The 15396-nt window shown below is 38.0% G+C and overlaps 2 long non-coding RNA genes across 2 annotated transcripts in view; one reads left to right on the forward strand and one right to left on the reverse strand.

The window, feature by feature from the left end:
• The window catches only part of LOC307118207, a 3160-nt gene extending 783 nt beyond the window's left edge, over positions 1–2377 (reverse strand). The window contains exons 1-7 of the long non-coding RNA XR_013815508.1: positions 1947–2377; positions 1286–1359; positions 1018–1065; positions 851–934; positions 520–700; positions 194–351; positions 1–97 (exon numbers count right to left, since the gene is read on the reverse strand). The exon at positions 1–97 is cut by the window's left edge and continues 783 nt beyond it. This is a non-coding gene — a long non-coding RNA (uncharacterized lncRNA). The remainder of the gene's footprint in view (positions 98–193; positions 352–519; positions 701–850; positions 935–1017; positions 1066–1285; positions 1360–1946) is intronic.
• The window catches only part of LOC307117919, a 55426-nt gene that overhangs the window by 1468 nt on the left and 38562 nt on the right, over positions 1–15396 (forward strand). The window contains exon 2 of the long non-coding RNA XR_013815476.1: positions 4868–4928. This is a non-coding gene — a long non-coding RNA (uncharacterized lncRNA). The remainder of the gene's footprint in view (positions 1–4867; positions 4929–15396) is intronic.

Raw genomic sequence — 15396 nt, forward strand, 5'->3', positions numbered from 1 at the left:
CCTTCACGATCAGATGCTCCTTTCAGGTAACGCATGGCGCTAACCTGGACCGCCTCATCAGTGGCATCCTGGGTTGCCGGGTTCTTCCGGATGGCTCCTGTAGAAAATACAGATCTGTCATTCCATGTGAATGTCATAAGGCCACACACATCTACTTAAATATATAACAAATTTATATATTTATATATATTACTTTGAACAATGGTCTTCAGGAACATGGATAAAACATGCTTTATCCCCTACACCCGTCCAGGTTGTATTAATGGAAAGGTGATTAGAGAAGATACTCTGAAGTATTCGCCACACGGTTGTCTTTAGGTCCCTCCCACATTTGATTGCCAAAAACCGAAGCTGAAAATACAAAAAAGTGTTACAAATTACATATCTCTGAAGCTTCTCATACATAAATATAAAAATGTGACAGGCTGTGGATTCAGACTGTAGAATATGCAGTGTACAATCTTAAATTTTACTTTTTAGATTACCCTAAAGCATTATAAACAAAATCAGCACACTTACAAATCGTTCCTGGAGCTCTTTATCCTGCCTCAAACTGTTGTCAAGCCCCCTGGCAGGGATAACTCTCCAAAAGACACATTGGCACTGAAATGTTGCAGCATAGTGTCCATTTTGTTGTCCATGCTACGCACAACATCGCCAAACTCTCCAAGACGTCGCAGCATTAGGGTCTGATCTGCACCTACAGGGGTTCACAGAATAAAAGAATAAAGCAGTCAGTCCTGGTCCCTCAACTACTAAACTATGACATTTACAACTAGGTCTACTACATGTACAGGTGGCCCCAGTGGGAATTAAACCAACAACCACAGGTGTTGTTTGCAAGTTGTACCTGATTGCCCAGTACGAGCAAACGTCATCAACATTGTCCCAACTTGCTTCACCTGCTCATGAAGTGAGCCGCTGTCATCCGAAGCTACAAAATGAAAGGCATTTGGTAATTTTGGACCTATATCACAGTCAAAAAAGTAAAATTTAAGAAAGAGTGCATGTTCTCACCTGCTTGTGCATTGCTTTCCCTCAGGGCTTGGTTCTCATTCTGGAAATCTACATAAAAAATATTTTATTTTAATTATATTATATTATATTTATATATATATATATATATATATATATATATATATATAAAACAACAACTACAGGCACAATTTTCCATACTGTTAAAGTTTCCAACATCTGCAATTTCCTGTTTGTCCATCTCAACTCCTTTCAATATTCTTCTCCTTATAGCCCAGTAACTAGACATTGTGACTAACAATTTATTTACCTTGAAAGCCGAAACGATTGTCCAACAGTAGGTCTCGTGGATGAAGATAACCGATTGTGCTCTGGTCAAGGTATCTGCAAGAAAATGTGAACAAAACCGCATTGTTAACGTTATATACAGAATATACAGTAGCTATGCTGTGGGGGGAAAAACTGGTCAGCCAAATGTGGAACAGTAAAATGTATTCATTCAGTATAGTGATTCAAGTAAACTGCATTGTCCTCAAACATAAAAAGTACAGCAGTTCAGAGAAATAACTCATAAATGACCTTAAACGCTAGAAGAACAGTAGCAACACAGCACATGTTAGCTAACACTTGCTAAAACTGACCTAGCAGCATGCTTGTTCGGACTAACTCAATCATTTAAATAACCTATATACATCATTCTGTTTTGTTAGAAAACACCAAAAGTTAAACTTAAGTCTTTCTAGATGTAAAGCTTTGGCTAACTTACCTACAGTAGCTAGATACATTTTAACATGTAGAACATGCTTGAACTCAGTGTGTAAAAAAGGCGAAACAGCACGTGTTAGCCAACACTGTGCATTGTGCACTATATCAGCGTGCGTGTCTGAACAAACTAATTAAAACAACCTACCGGTATATACATCAAAAATGAACATAATATTGTGTGACACAAAAAGGAAACATGTACTTACTTAAACGCTCGTAGTCGAGGATATTTTCTGATCTCCTCTCTTCAAATACTAAAACCATGTGATGAGCGGCCGCTGTTGGTAAATCTGTATGTTTTACCGGTTTGTCTTCCGCCTTTTTTAGGTATACTGCCCCTCTCGGCCGGTGGAGGTACTTCTCTGTTTTTTATTTTTTTATTTTTATTTAAATTAGTACATGTATAGACAAGTACAATACAAAAAGTACAATGAGAGAAAAATAAAAATAATAAAGCATTGTGGTACAGTTCCGAATATGTAGAACAAAGAATAACAACAAATGTAACACTGTATATAAAATAAATCATAAAAATAAGAATTCTGAGATAGAAAATACTTTATAATATTAAGGCAGTCACATGAAATTGAAAAGCTTTCAGGTTTCTGTTTTTGTAAGCTTTTTGTTTTGCGACCTCATGTTTGAGAGGGTTTCAAAGTTGTAAAAATCAGCTTTATAAGAGGTAATATTAGAGGGCTTCTTTTGAGTTATTCTTGTCTTATGAATGTAGAATTTTTCCTAAATAATTAACAATATATTTTTGTTTTTCAGAAAAATATGGGTTTTGAAAACAAAGTAAAATGTCATGAAGTTAGTTCAAATTTTTTGTCATGTCTATTTTAAAGTCAGTCCAAAAAGAAATAGAAAAAAAGGGCAATACAAAAATAAGTGTTATCCTAAAATGAACTTTCAAACTTTCTTAACCCTCCTATTATGCTAAAAAAAAACAAAAGTATTACATTCATGGGTCAAATTGACCAACACTGTTTAAACACACTCGACATGCAAATAATCAAGTGAAAATTTAAATGTAATTTCCTAAACCTAACCTTATCATGGAATCAAGAGTCAAGAATCTGTTATAAACCCTAATGGCTTTGGAGCAAAAAAACTAATATTTGATATAATTCACATATAGGCTATTATGATTTTATAATCGCTTCAAATGTGAGAACTAGTTAAAATGCTGTCAGTTCCACTCTATTTCCCAACAAGCCAAACATAGCCAACGTGGCTGGTCGAATTTGAGAGTAGAAATCCTTGTATTTCACAGCGGCTTGCCGCCAGCCGGCCGCGGTCCATTAGGCGGAGGCAACCGCCAGAGAAAATGAAGCCGGCGGCCCGCCGGCTAGTCGGCCGCGGCATCTCGCAAGAAATGGGAGTGACGTATTCGGCGGCAAACGTTTCATCACCGCCAGCGGGACGCACCTATAGCCGACAGCTTAGAGCCGGCGGCAAAAAGAAGCCGTGCCGATATTTTTTGCTATCTGGGTCAGTGCAGAACGTGAGAACTGAAACTCTGCGCACCTACAATCACCTACACGCGGGACAGACGCAGGAAAACCGTGCGCTGTTTTGTGTACGTTAGTCTAAAAGTAGTTCACAACTTTTTGATCGCCTCCGATAACGTGTGAGTTGCCTGTCCTTACCTGTCCGCTCGATCTACAGCTATTAATGCTTTAAAAATCTCAGCTATGTACCCTGTGTCTCGATTCTCTGACACATACTGTGATATAAAGATCTTGTACCTACAGTACAAGCTGATTCTATCCTAGGTAATATAAATATCAGTGTAAGACGAAAGAGAGTTTGACATTGGAGGTTTTATGAACGCTTTAAATACCCACAACGTGATCGGGCACCTAACAGGTGTAACGTTAAGCCACGCGAGTGCAAAGTGAAAGCGAAGTGAACAAGTATGTACATAGTGTGTAGCTATATCGGATTTATGTCAGTAATTTAGTATTGTTGCGTGATATATTTGTGTCATGTGAATCTACAATAAACTAACAAATAATACCAGTACTTTATGACATGGGTTTATAGTCCGTTTAGTTTTGTTGATAGTACTGTAAGAAGTGTTGTTATGGTTACCTCCATAAGCAAACGCAACATTTAATTTAGCGCACTCTAACTTGTATTGTAACTTTTGCTTTGAGTGAAACCTTTGATTAATCTGTTGAAAGAAATCAATTTACTTACATAATTAAGTAAAAACATTTACAGACAATCCAAATAATTTTTGCACTGAATTGGTTGCATTTGTATCACTAAACGACTAGTTTGGAAGTGTGTCATCTCATCTCTGTGTCTTGACTGTAAAATCTAGAAACCACTGCTGCCAAGTCTTTTTTGTAAATGTAATATTTGTCATAATAATAATAATAAGAGTGCCATGCTCTTAATCATAAATGTTAAATATAGTTATTAAATATAATTTTTATTTAGAGCAATATGTTCCATTGCATCTTATGAAGTCATAGGTCATTAGAGGACAGCAGTAGGGTCGAAGGTCACTTGCTTTCTATTTCAATTGTTTAGTCAGTTTTTCTCTGACATTGGTCAAAATGAACTTATTATAATACTACACTGTTCATGTTAGACATATAACAATAACTATATCAAGCATCTCCACAAAATAATTGTGCATTAAGTAGCTTACATAATTAGTATTACTCAGCTTTTTAAATACACAGTTTCATGAAGACTAATGTGTGCTCCAGTTATTTATCCTATACATTCAAGAAAACACTATCACTATATCATTGTTATTCAATATTTCAAAATATCCTTCCTTTTGGATTTCCTGAGTAATAATAAATATTTACTAGCTTGTGCTATCTAACTTTTTTTGTGGTATTAGTTTGCAAGGTGCATTTCCTTTCATTGTGTGTGTGTGTGTGTGTGTGTTGTGTCTGAAAGCAATAGCGTGTAAAAAGATCACTGGCACTTTAAACCCCAGAGTTTGCATATTCTCGCTGGATCTTTCTGCTTTGCTAATTATTGTGTTGTTTTCTGAGCAAATATGTCATATCCATGGCGACCAGGCAGGTTTATTGTCTTTCTCATGCAATGGTTCACATAAGTAATTAATTACTCTCTTTTCTTTCTCCCTCCCTGTCTCCAGTAAGCCAATCAGTTGAGGGGAAACATCTCGTGTTTAAAATGCCTGTGATATCCAAGAGAAGGTAAACAGAAACCTTGATGTTTAGAATGTAAGTGTTTTTGTGCCCTAAGCGTTTCGCGTGTGATGTGTGACCACTGTCTGATGTGCGTTTGCATATCATACATTGCGGTTTTGATCGTTATGAAAAATTATACATATTTAATAAGTAATTATGTGTGAGGAGGACAGCCTTTTTGTGTGTATGAGTCTCATTCAAATTACAAGCCTTTGTGTGTAATCAATAGAATAATGAATGCATTCAGCATATTATAAAAAGCCTAAAAAGTCAAATTATTAAAGCTTTTTGAAATCCATTGAATACATTCGAAACCTTCACAGGTTGCTTGTAATTGGTTATTAATATGGGAGTTATTAGGGACAAGCTTTGTTTGGGGCCCGGTCCCACAGTGTTGATCTGCAACGTGTCTGTGGAATGTGGTGGCATGTGGCTCGTGCCTGGAGACACGCTTCCATCTGGACAGCCATCCAGCTCGAACTGTCAGAGCAGTTTTACAGGTGTCGATCAGTCTCAGGGTCCATCTGTCTTGAATGTTCTCTTCCTCACCTCTCCATCTCCATCTCTGCTGTTTGTACTTGAAGAAGTTGTGTTTGATTTGCTTCAAAGTGCCGAAAGTTGATAAATGGTGGTTTTAACACATAACGCTTGGTGGTGGACCAAAGGTTTTTTTTGGGGGAGGGGCTTTTTATTTAAAGAAATCTAATAATTAAAGGATTTAATGAAATAAGACCTTTACAAGAAATTCTAGGTCTAATTATAGCCTATATAGTTGTGAAGTAATCAATTTAAACTCTTTGCAAATAATATTCAATTTAAACATATGCACACATTCACTCTTGTTTGTATGTGTATGTAAAAAAAAAAACGTTTCTTGTCTTGTTACATACGCTTATGAATGACATAATTTAAAGCTGCAGACTGTAAGTTTTGTCTCTTAGTCGCCATTTCTGTTTGAAACCTGCAATAGCAGTTATTTGCCGATTTATCATCTTTACGTGGGTTGTGCATCGGCACGGCTCCTTAGTGCGGGTAAATCTAATGTTTTGAGGAGTTTGTGTGGCTGTTAGTCACCGCACCGGTTTAAACACTGTACTTCGGCATTATAGATTCTACGTCTTGGAAGTATGACCAAAATAAGAATTTTCACTGGAAAATGTCTGTCACTTTTGTTCTGGCCAACTGAGAAAAAAGCATTACAATAAAGCTCGGTAGATACTCCGCAAGTCGTTTTCTTGTGGTGGCAAGAACAAGAACAAAGTTCGTTCTGGCCAGGACATTCCATACTTCACGAGAAAAGCAGGTGCCGAACATTTCCGTTTCTCCGCATTAACCCCGCCCGCTTTAATTTTCTGACCAATCACACAATAGTTCTCGGACACCCACAAAAAACGTTCTGCTCAGATGATGCGCCGAGAACTAGCTGCGAGAACTCCTAAACCAGGGCTGCGAGAACAAAATTACGTCATTTTGTTCTCGCAGCCCTGGGAGCGAGAACTTTTTTCTCTGTTCTTGCGGAGTATGTAATGGCCTTAACTCGCGTTACCGACGGTGATTAAATCTAACGATTGCTTAGCTCACATCATTCCAAACCGTGAAAATTATTATTATTGTTATACTTTGTTCTCAAATGGTTAATTTTAACAACATCAGTATTGCGTGACTATGAGGATTTAGTGTGTATTAGCGTTACCTGTAGATTTCAATTTCTGTACAGACTTTTGACTACGGGTGAATCTCCAGTTGTCACTGATGATTGTCGTTTGGTCCTTTCTGGATTACAATCCGCCATCAAAATGATACGTTTAATTATTCCAGGCTATGAATGATCCGCCACCTGCAGCATCCTCACATGTGATATACCTGGGACTCCTTCTTGATGTATACAGACATGACGTAATGACACAACGACGAATGGCAGAAGCTCGAATTTCCCGCGGAAAGCTACCAGTACCACTGAAGTTATAACACATTATAGCCCCGTTTCCACCGAAATTACCTGGAACAATTTGTCCCAGGAACTCTTTTTCCCTCAGACCTGCTGCTTTTTGCGCTTCCATAGCGGTCTAAAGTACCGTGAAAATTAGTCCGGTGACGTGGGTCTGCGCACGACTTTCCAGAGCCCTTTGGATTTCGTCCTCCTCAAATAAACGTAATAAAGCCTGAACCTCGTCGTCGGTCCATCGGTCGTATTTTTTAAACTCCATTGTTGATTCAAATAGTAAACAACACGTACTGCATGCACCGCAACAGACTTTTCGGTTGAAATAAAATGCTGCGTGAGCTCAACCAATCAGCATGTTCAGCGCCCAAGTCCCACCCCCGAAAGTTCCTAAACTTTGAAAAAGTACTACCTCGCAAGCAGGGCCATTTTGAGGGGGAAATCGTTACCCAGAACAATGGCTGATTATGTACTTATTTTCAACCAAAAAAACTTACGGACTGCAGCTTTAAATGATGTCATATTTTCAATTCAAAATGGCAAAATTACATTAAAAAAGGTGAGTAGTTTGCATCACTGCATGTTATTGTGGGTTGTTAAACGTATTCATTGTAAAACATTACATTTTTAGCTACTTATATCTTATATTTTCACTGTAAAAACTAAAATTGTCACATTGGAATTCACACTGATCTTCAGTGAACATTAAGACCGCCTTCTTTGATCTGATTGGCCATCATTTTGACACTGACGAGCGCTGTGTTAGACCGCTGAGGCAGGCCAGCCTAAAAATGAGCGGTGCGTAATATAGAGCATCATTAAGAAATATCAAATTTTAGGGGGGGCAATTTGGCCATTACAAGTTATTGGGGGGACTTGTGTAGGTGGTTATTGCCTATGGTGGTTACAGCTCTGCTTGGTAGTATAGTAGTGGTGAAAGCCGTTTCATGTCATTTTTGTGATGCTTTTTTAACTTGCTTCAGTCGAAATCAAAGATATATTTGAGGTATCGCCGATTTACTGCAAGTGTCAAGGAGCTGGTGCTACCTAAGACCTGTTCTCTTTGTTTCTCTGACCTTGGCTTTGAACCCGTATAACCCTTCTGTTCAAATGTACATTCATGATTCGGTGCTATGCTTGACAGCTCTCGAGATGTAATGCAATTGCTTTTTTTACACCACCACTTTGTAAATTGCTCGCTGTAATGATTTGGTATCTGTATTCACACTATTGTGAACCTTGTAAAATCTTCCGTTCTCAATACGCAGGCGTGCATAGGCCACATGTTTGTTTAATAGTCATTATTATTTTTGTTTTAGTGCACTGGAAATGTCCTCTTTGCATGCTTGATCAACCAGTGGGGAAATCTAATATAATTGAGGTTCAAGGTGAATTGCATCCTGAGCATTTCCCCTTGACAGAAAGAGCATGCATATACTTGAGCAAAAATAAACAAATCACACTGACAACAGTAATATAGGCTTGATTTTGAAGGCATGGAATAAGTATCGATTTAAGCCTTCACTTCATAGATGAAAATGGCCTTTTTGGTAATTTATCCTGGGTCCTTTCAATGCAGGAGGAGGCGAGCAAGAGAAACGGTTGGGGGGTGGGGGGTGAGTAAGTGAAAGAGATCGAGAGAGAGAGAGAGAGAGAGAGAGAGAGAGCTAACAAGACAGAGAAAGGGACATACTGCCCCTTTCCGAGCTCATTATCATTCTTAATAAGTCTTAAGGAAAGAAGGAGCAGTGAGTGTAAATGCAAGGTAATCCTAACACTGGCCAAGGTTACTGGGGACAAAGGCACATGCACACCCCTCCCTGCTGGTTGCACTGGGACACAGAATGAGCCGTACCCCCAGCAGCAGTTACAGAGCCTTGCTTGAAGTGCATGAACTGATGCTTTCTACACTGTAAAAAAGCTTTGTCTGCTAACTTGGGCTTCAGGTGTGAACCATTAAAGGAACATGGTTATAAAAATATTTATATTATATTATGTATATAAGTATGGTTTAATTACACTGAATCATCCTGACTACATTAGGTTATAAGTGATATTAACATACTGTATGTGCAGCAGAAATTCTTTGACAAATTTGTTTTTAATTCAAATTGAATGAAATTAACTTTGATAATATTGCAACCAGAGTCAAAGATACCACAGAAATTGACAAAATGCCAAGAAATGTATATTTGTAATATTCAACATTTAAAAAATATATATGTTCTAATTATTCTAGTTAAACATTCTAATGTATTTTAATTGATTAAATTTTACTCTAAATGATGGCACTTGCAATGTTTTCATTTGGTAAAAAAAATGGCTTCATAAATGTAAAAAATGTAAAATATTTATATTATTTTTTACAAAAATTGTAACTTTATAAATAAGGTATTTTCTGGTTGAATTAATGTTTTATTTCGCATAAGAGCAGTTTGTTATTGCTGCACTCTCGCAGTATTAAACCAGCACTTATGTTTGCAGTGTGTACTTGTTTGCTGTCAGGTATTTATTACAGTTCTTAGAGGATTAAATGATTGCATGGACAAAGCTGTGTTTAGCTTACTGGCGAGTTTAGTGCATCATCTGGCTGTCTTGTTTTGAATGCCCCTGGTTTGGAGGTCTCCCTGATCTATTTCTAGGCCTATTTCATAAGAATACTATACACATCATGCGATGCATAAATATCATAATGAATAGCAGTATAAAAGCAGGTCTTGATTGACTGCAACGCTCAGTGTGAATATGCAGCAGCTAAATGAACAAGCGCAACACAGTCAGATCTGTTAACCAGAGCTGCTGGCCTTTGTCTGTTTCTCGGCCGTGTTATCTCAGCTTCCCTCTGTCACTTAAAGATGATTTACCCCGAAACAGATGTCTCAACGTTTGTTCATTTTCAAAGGTTATGAATGAAATGCGAAGCCTCAGCAGCGGTGCCCTCAGCCCGTAATTGCTTGTGTTTGTGCCACTGTTATTTTCTGGCTCAGATATGGAAAACGTTGAGAAAGCAGAGCGCTGAACCTCTGGGAGCGCCTCGGCTTTGCACTGGTTGGTGATACGGCATCGGTCCAGTCCTGTTGAAGCTTCTTTCCTGTTCCAGCGCTCCCTGTAGTCTCAACCCCTCCCTGGTCCTGGTTGGGGTTTGTATGGCAACCTGCTCTCATGGCCCCCTGGGGCAGCCTGGGAGGCAGAGAGCCATCGCCATGGTGATCAGAGCACCGAACCTCCGCAAAGCAGTCCATTGTGACTGGTGCGCGTTGAGGTGAGAGGAACAAAATGTCACAGCAACAGGTTTTTTTCTTTTTGTTGTTTTTGCCTTTAATGCCCGTAGGGGTTTGTTTAGCCTTTGATTCATCTGTGCTGCCGTCTGCTAATCGAGTTGTTTGTGATATCTGTTAATTGCCTCTTTTAAGTCATCCGTTTTGGTGCACGGTAGAAGTCAACGGGAGGAAGTGAAAACAAATGAAAACTGAGTTTGCATTCAACAATCTAGAGGGATGAGAAAAGTGTATTGTCATGAGATGGTTATCACCACGTTTGAATCTTTTTTTTTTTAACAAAACTTTTTAATGTTTTTTTTTATGTTTTTTTATGTTTGTTTGTTTTTGTTTCAGTAAATAAAAGTGTCCTTAAGTATTCAGGTATATTAGTCAAGTATGAATCCTATAAGTGAATTCCTAGCTCTCACAAGCCATAGAATGAGATTCTAGCAAAACTACAGGTTGATTAATTTTACTTGAACTCCCCACTTTAATCTTCTTCTGAATGGATGTTTAAAAAAGTCTTTTTTTCTCTTTTGCACTGAGCATATGAGACCGGTTGTTCTCCACTAGGGGCAGCAAGAACAAATTAAATCCTGCTGCAGGGCTGATGCTGAGAGCCCCTCGCAGAACAGTAAAGTCTTTCAATTACTGAAGAGAAAAAAGCTCAAACTTATTTTGTAAAACCTGAGGTACTACTGAGATTTACCTCAAACTGAACCGATCTAAGACCAATGCAAAGCACAACGTAAATCTGTTCTTATTTAAAGGGATAGTCTGCCAAAAAATGAAACTTGACATCATTTACTCATTATTTACAAATAATTTAAGTTTGTAACTATGTGAGGGAGAGTAAATAATGACAAAAGTTAAATTTTTGGGTGAACTATCCATTCCCTTTGATACAGATTTTTGCAGGACTATGGCATACTGGAGGCCATGGCTCACTTTGTGACCCAAGGAAATAGAAAACATGCAGTATAACCTAAAATATTTCTGTGTAGTCATTTTTTTTATTATTATTTAAAATGTTATGTATTTATAAAGATGTTGGAAAGTTTTTTTATTTATTTATGTATTATTTAGTACGAAAACGGGTTCAAATACAAACGTAACAATTTTTTATTAAAGCAAGCAAAATATCTATTTATCACAATAATTTTTTTTTTATTTTTATGAAAAAGAGCCTTTTCCTTTTTCCTTTGATTTCCATTAAAAGACATGAGGGTGAGTTAATAATGACAGGTACTAATATGGTACCAAATTCTGGGGGGTGGGGGGTTATTGCACTGAAAATCAACTTGACTGGAAATATGAGAGGCACGTGCTCCAATCGCTTCTGCACTCTTGTTAAAGAAGATGTTTCTTCATCTTTCTCTGTGGTGTTGTTTATCATTTGCTGTTGGGGCTTTTAGTTTATGTTAATTGATGCACGTGCAGTAGCAGACATACGGTGCGGTGTGACAGGCGGGGCGGGAAGGCCGTGGCCGAGGGACAGGTCAGAAAAAGGGGCTGCAATCAGCGCGTCTGAGCGGGAGGAAGGCGCCTGTTTCTCCTCTTGTAACCTCGAGGAGGATGTGGGTTGCATTCTGTGACAGGTTCAGTGTTGAGTCTGGCCTCTGGGGTGGGAAGGGACTGCTGCTCTCCTGAGGTGCGGAGGGGCTCAAGAGTCTACCGCCCCTCTGAGCCAAAGACTGTAGCCTTACTCTGTTCTTCTCCTATTGCCATTTATTATGAACACTAAAACATTTAATTGAACTTCTTTCTATTGTGGACAATGGTTGCAAACACTAGAAGGGTTTTCTTAACATTACATTTACATTTTACATTTATTCATTTAGCAGACGCTTTTATCCAAAGCCACTTACAACTGAGGAATACAGGAAGCGATCCGTCATGAAAAATTAGCAGCGAAAAATCACAAAAAGTGCCTGAAATACTCAGTTCTGGACATTGTTTAGAGTAGCATACGTTGGAATAGGGAGGGAAATAGAGGAATTTTTTTTTAATATAAGATGAGGTTAAGTGCTCACGGAAGAGATGAGTTTTCAGCTGTCTTTTGAATCAGGGAGTGATTTATTTGTCTTTTGTAGTTTGATTAAAGGTCCTGTTCTTCGTGATCCCATCTTTCAAACTTTAGTTAGTGTGTAATGTTGCTGTTAGAGCATAAATAATACCTGTAATATTATAAAGCTCAAAGTTCAATGCCAAGAGAGATATTTTATTTAACAGAAGTTCCCTTTCAAAGCCTACAGCGAACGGCCGGTTTGGACTACATCCCTGTACATCCTGCTTTACTGACGTCAGTAGAACAGTTTGTTGACTAACCTCCGCCCACAAGAATACGCAAAAAAGGGGGCGTGGTCTTGTTGCTCTCCCACGTGGAGAAGAGGAAGTGTTGCGTTCGGTTGCGTTTGTAGAGTGTGTTTGTCGCCATGTCGTCGAGACGCTGTTATTTTCATCCCGGAGTCAAATCACCTTTGTTTGGCTTTCAGGGGCTGTAGTTTGAGCGCATTCATCTCCCCGTTATGGTAAGAGGCGTGACCTTTCCGGGCAACGTGCGCTAAGCTGCTGTCGAATCACAACACGGGAACCGCTGGCACAATCAGAACTCGTTACGTATTTCTGAAGGAGGGACTTCATAGAACAAGGAAATCTTTCAAGCCGTTTTTAGGACAGTGAAAACAGCGGTATACAGATAAGTAAATTGTGTGAAAAATACTGTGTTTTTTTACACGCGAAACATGAACACGTTATATTGCACACTGTAAACACAATCAAAGCTTCAAAAAAAAGGAAAAACGTGACCTTTAACATTAAAAGCACAGACAGCAGCTGGAATATTAGGCTGCTGTCACTTTAAGACTAATGTACAGATCCAATATAATGATACAAATGCATTTTTTCTCTACTGGTTACTTAAGACATAACTGACTATGTCAATTTGGATACTCTCAAAGGCGGGCATTTTGAGATAAATTTGTGTGAATCTGTCCATTTAAGTGCATGACAGTGTGGATGAATATGACCCTTCACAATATGTAATGCTTCACAATGAACTCTGTTAGAGAGGTATATGGTTCGAAATCTGTTCGATTAAAATACCTTACTCACCTGTTTTTATACTCGCTTGAGGTGTTTTTTGACTTTCGCGAAAAAGAGTTAATGCGAGTAATGGGAGATGGAAACGCATTTTCCAAATAAATTCTGATGTTGCGAACATTAAACCCACTAGTCTAATCGGCTGTTTCCTCTGATGGTGTTTTATTTACTTTTGGTTACTAGGTTACCGACAGTGTTGGGAAGGTTACTTTGGAAATGTAATAGGTTACAGATTACAAGTTACCCTTTTTATTATGTAATAAGTAGTGTAACTATTTCAATTACTTTATTAAAGTAATGTAACTGATTACATTTGATTACTTTTTGATTACTTTTCTAAATGTATGAATGTTTTCAACTGTTAATCATTTTCAAACATTTAAACCAGGCAGGGTTAGTAACCTACTCAATACTGATTATTGTCAGTCTTTCAAAATAGTTTAATTTTAAAGCACAGCACCACAAAATTGGACTTTGGCACCTCTTTTTACTTTGATAGCATTTAAATAGTTGGCAAACATATTTTTCACTAAACTGTTATGTTTGCACCCTTTTCTGATTTCTGGATTAAATTATTTGTAAATTTCCAGCCCTGGAACTCATTTTATCACTTGCCATGGTGGCAACTCTCATAGGTTGTAGCCTAAAGCTTTCGGCGGCGATGTGGATTGATGTATTTGGCAGACGTGGTGCACTGCAAATTGAAACGAATTGTGCATTGTGGCATCGTGCACATAAAAAAAAGCAAAGCAACAAATTAATATTATTCAACTAGTGCTGTCAATCGATAAAAAAAGCTAATTAATCACATACATTTTCTGTAATTAATAATCACACCTAACATTTAAGTTAATATATTTTTATATTGTAATAATTTCACATTTAATTTATGTAGAAACAACAAAGACAGTAGCCTACCGGTATTTAAATATTTTAAGATGAAATATACAGAAATTGAATACATTTATCAAACACTTCACAGTCTTCACTGCATAAAGTATAAATTAAATATAGATTCATCCTTATTAAAGCTACAAAAGTTCAGTCAAGAGCAGTGAGTGATTCTCTGTGTTTTGTTCTTTGATTATAACATTGCGTTCACTTGAAGAGCTGCTGCCTCAGATGTCCTCACAACTCTTTGCGGTCATTTAAGACTTTATTTAGAAAAATGTAGACTGTGCTTGCGAGGATAGTCGACAAAGAGGACATTTTGACATACTTTTGTGTGTTTTTGCCCGTTCAAGAGCGAAAGAGAACTCAATGCGGCTGCGCTGTCTATGTCTGTCACACTAGATTCACAGATGCATGCACACATCTTATTTTTGCCTCTTATCGCACTTGAATGGTTTAATAGCCCTTGAATGAATGATAGCATGATCATATACTGTAACACATCCTAGATTTTTGCTGAAAATATTCAGATGTAATATTTTCCTAAGTAACTGTCATTTAATTGCACATTTTTTCTCAGTAGCTGTAACGGATTACAGTTCCAAGTATTTAGTAATTAAACTACGTAACAGTGTTACATGTAACTAGTTACTCCCCAACACTGGTTACCAATACCAACGTCTTCCGCTCAAACAACTTGATGGAAACACACCTAATTCGTTTTTTCTTTTTTTTGCAACTTTGAAAAGATTCGCTTCACCTTTGGATGGAAACCCATCTAATGATTTTAAAGCTTCTTCTTTCTCAAAAGAGAAAGTGGAGTGTCAGCACTGACGTCTCTGTTTTTACTTTCACCTTCAGCGATTGGATACTTGGCCTCTTATGTTACGGAACAACCTTATTGACCGCTTATTTGTCCGCTCCTTTTTCTTCCTTGACAGAGACCTCAGCGGTTGCCGTCTCAATCAACTTGTGTGGTAATTTCACTTCGGAATTCCACTTGGCTGTCTGAGTAAATACATTTTTTAGCATTTATTAGTATGCCGCGTTGCCAGAAGGAATTCCTCCCTTCTCCTATAGCCACTCCAGTAATTAGCAAATTGATTAGGAGAACTTCAGCACACCTCCTCGGTTCTTATCTCCTCATTCTAGGACAGTATTGCAGTGCCATGGGACGGTGTAAATATTTTAAGGGGAAACCCTCAGCGAATCTCATTAATGGCTGTGGGGCTCTGCAGCTGTCTCCTGTTGAAGATCCTAGCCAATTTTCTAAACTGTG

The sequence above is a fragment of the Gobio gobio genome, assembly GCF_949357685.1.
Source record: "Gobio gobio genome assembly, chromosome: 21".
NCBI classification, from domain to species: domain Eukaryota; kingdom Metazoa; phylum Chordata; class Actinopteri; order Cypriniformes; family Gobionidae; genus Gobio; species Gobio gobio.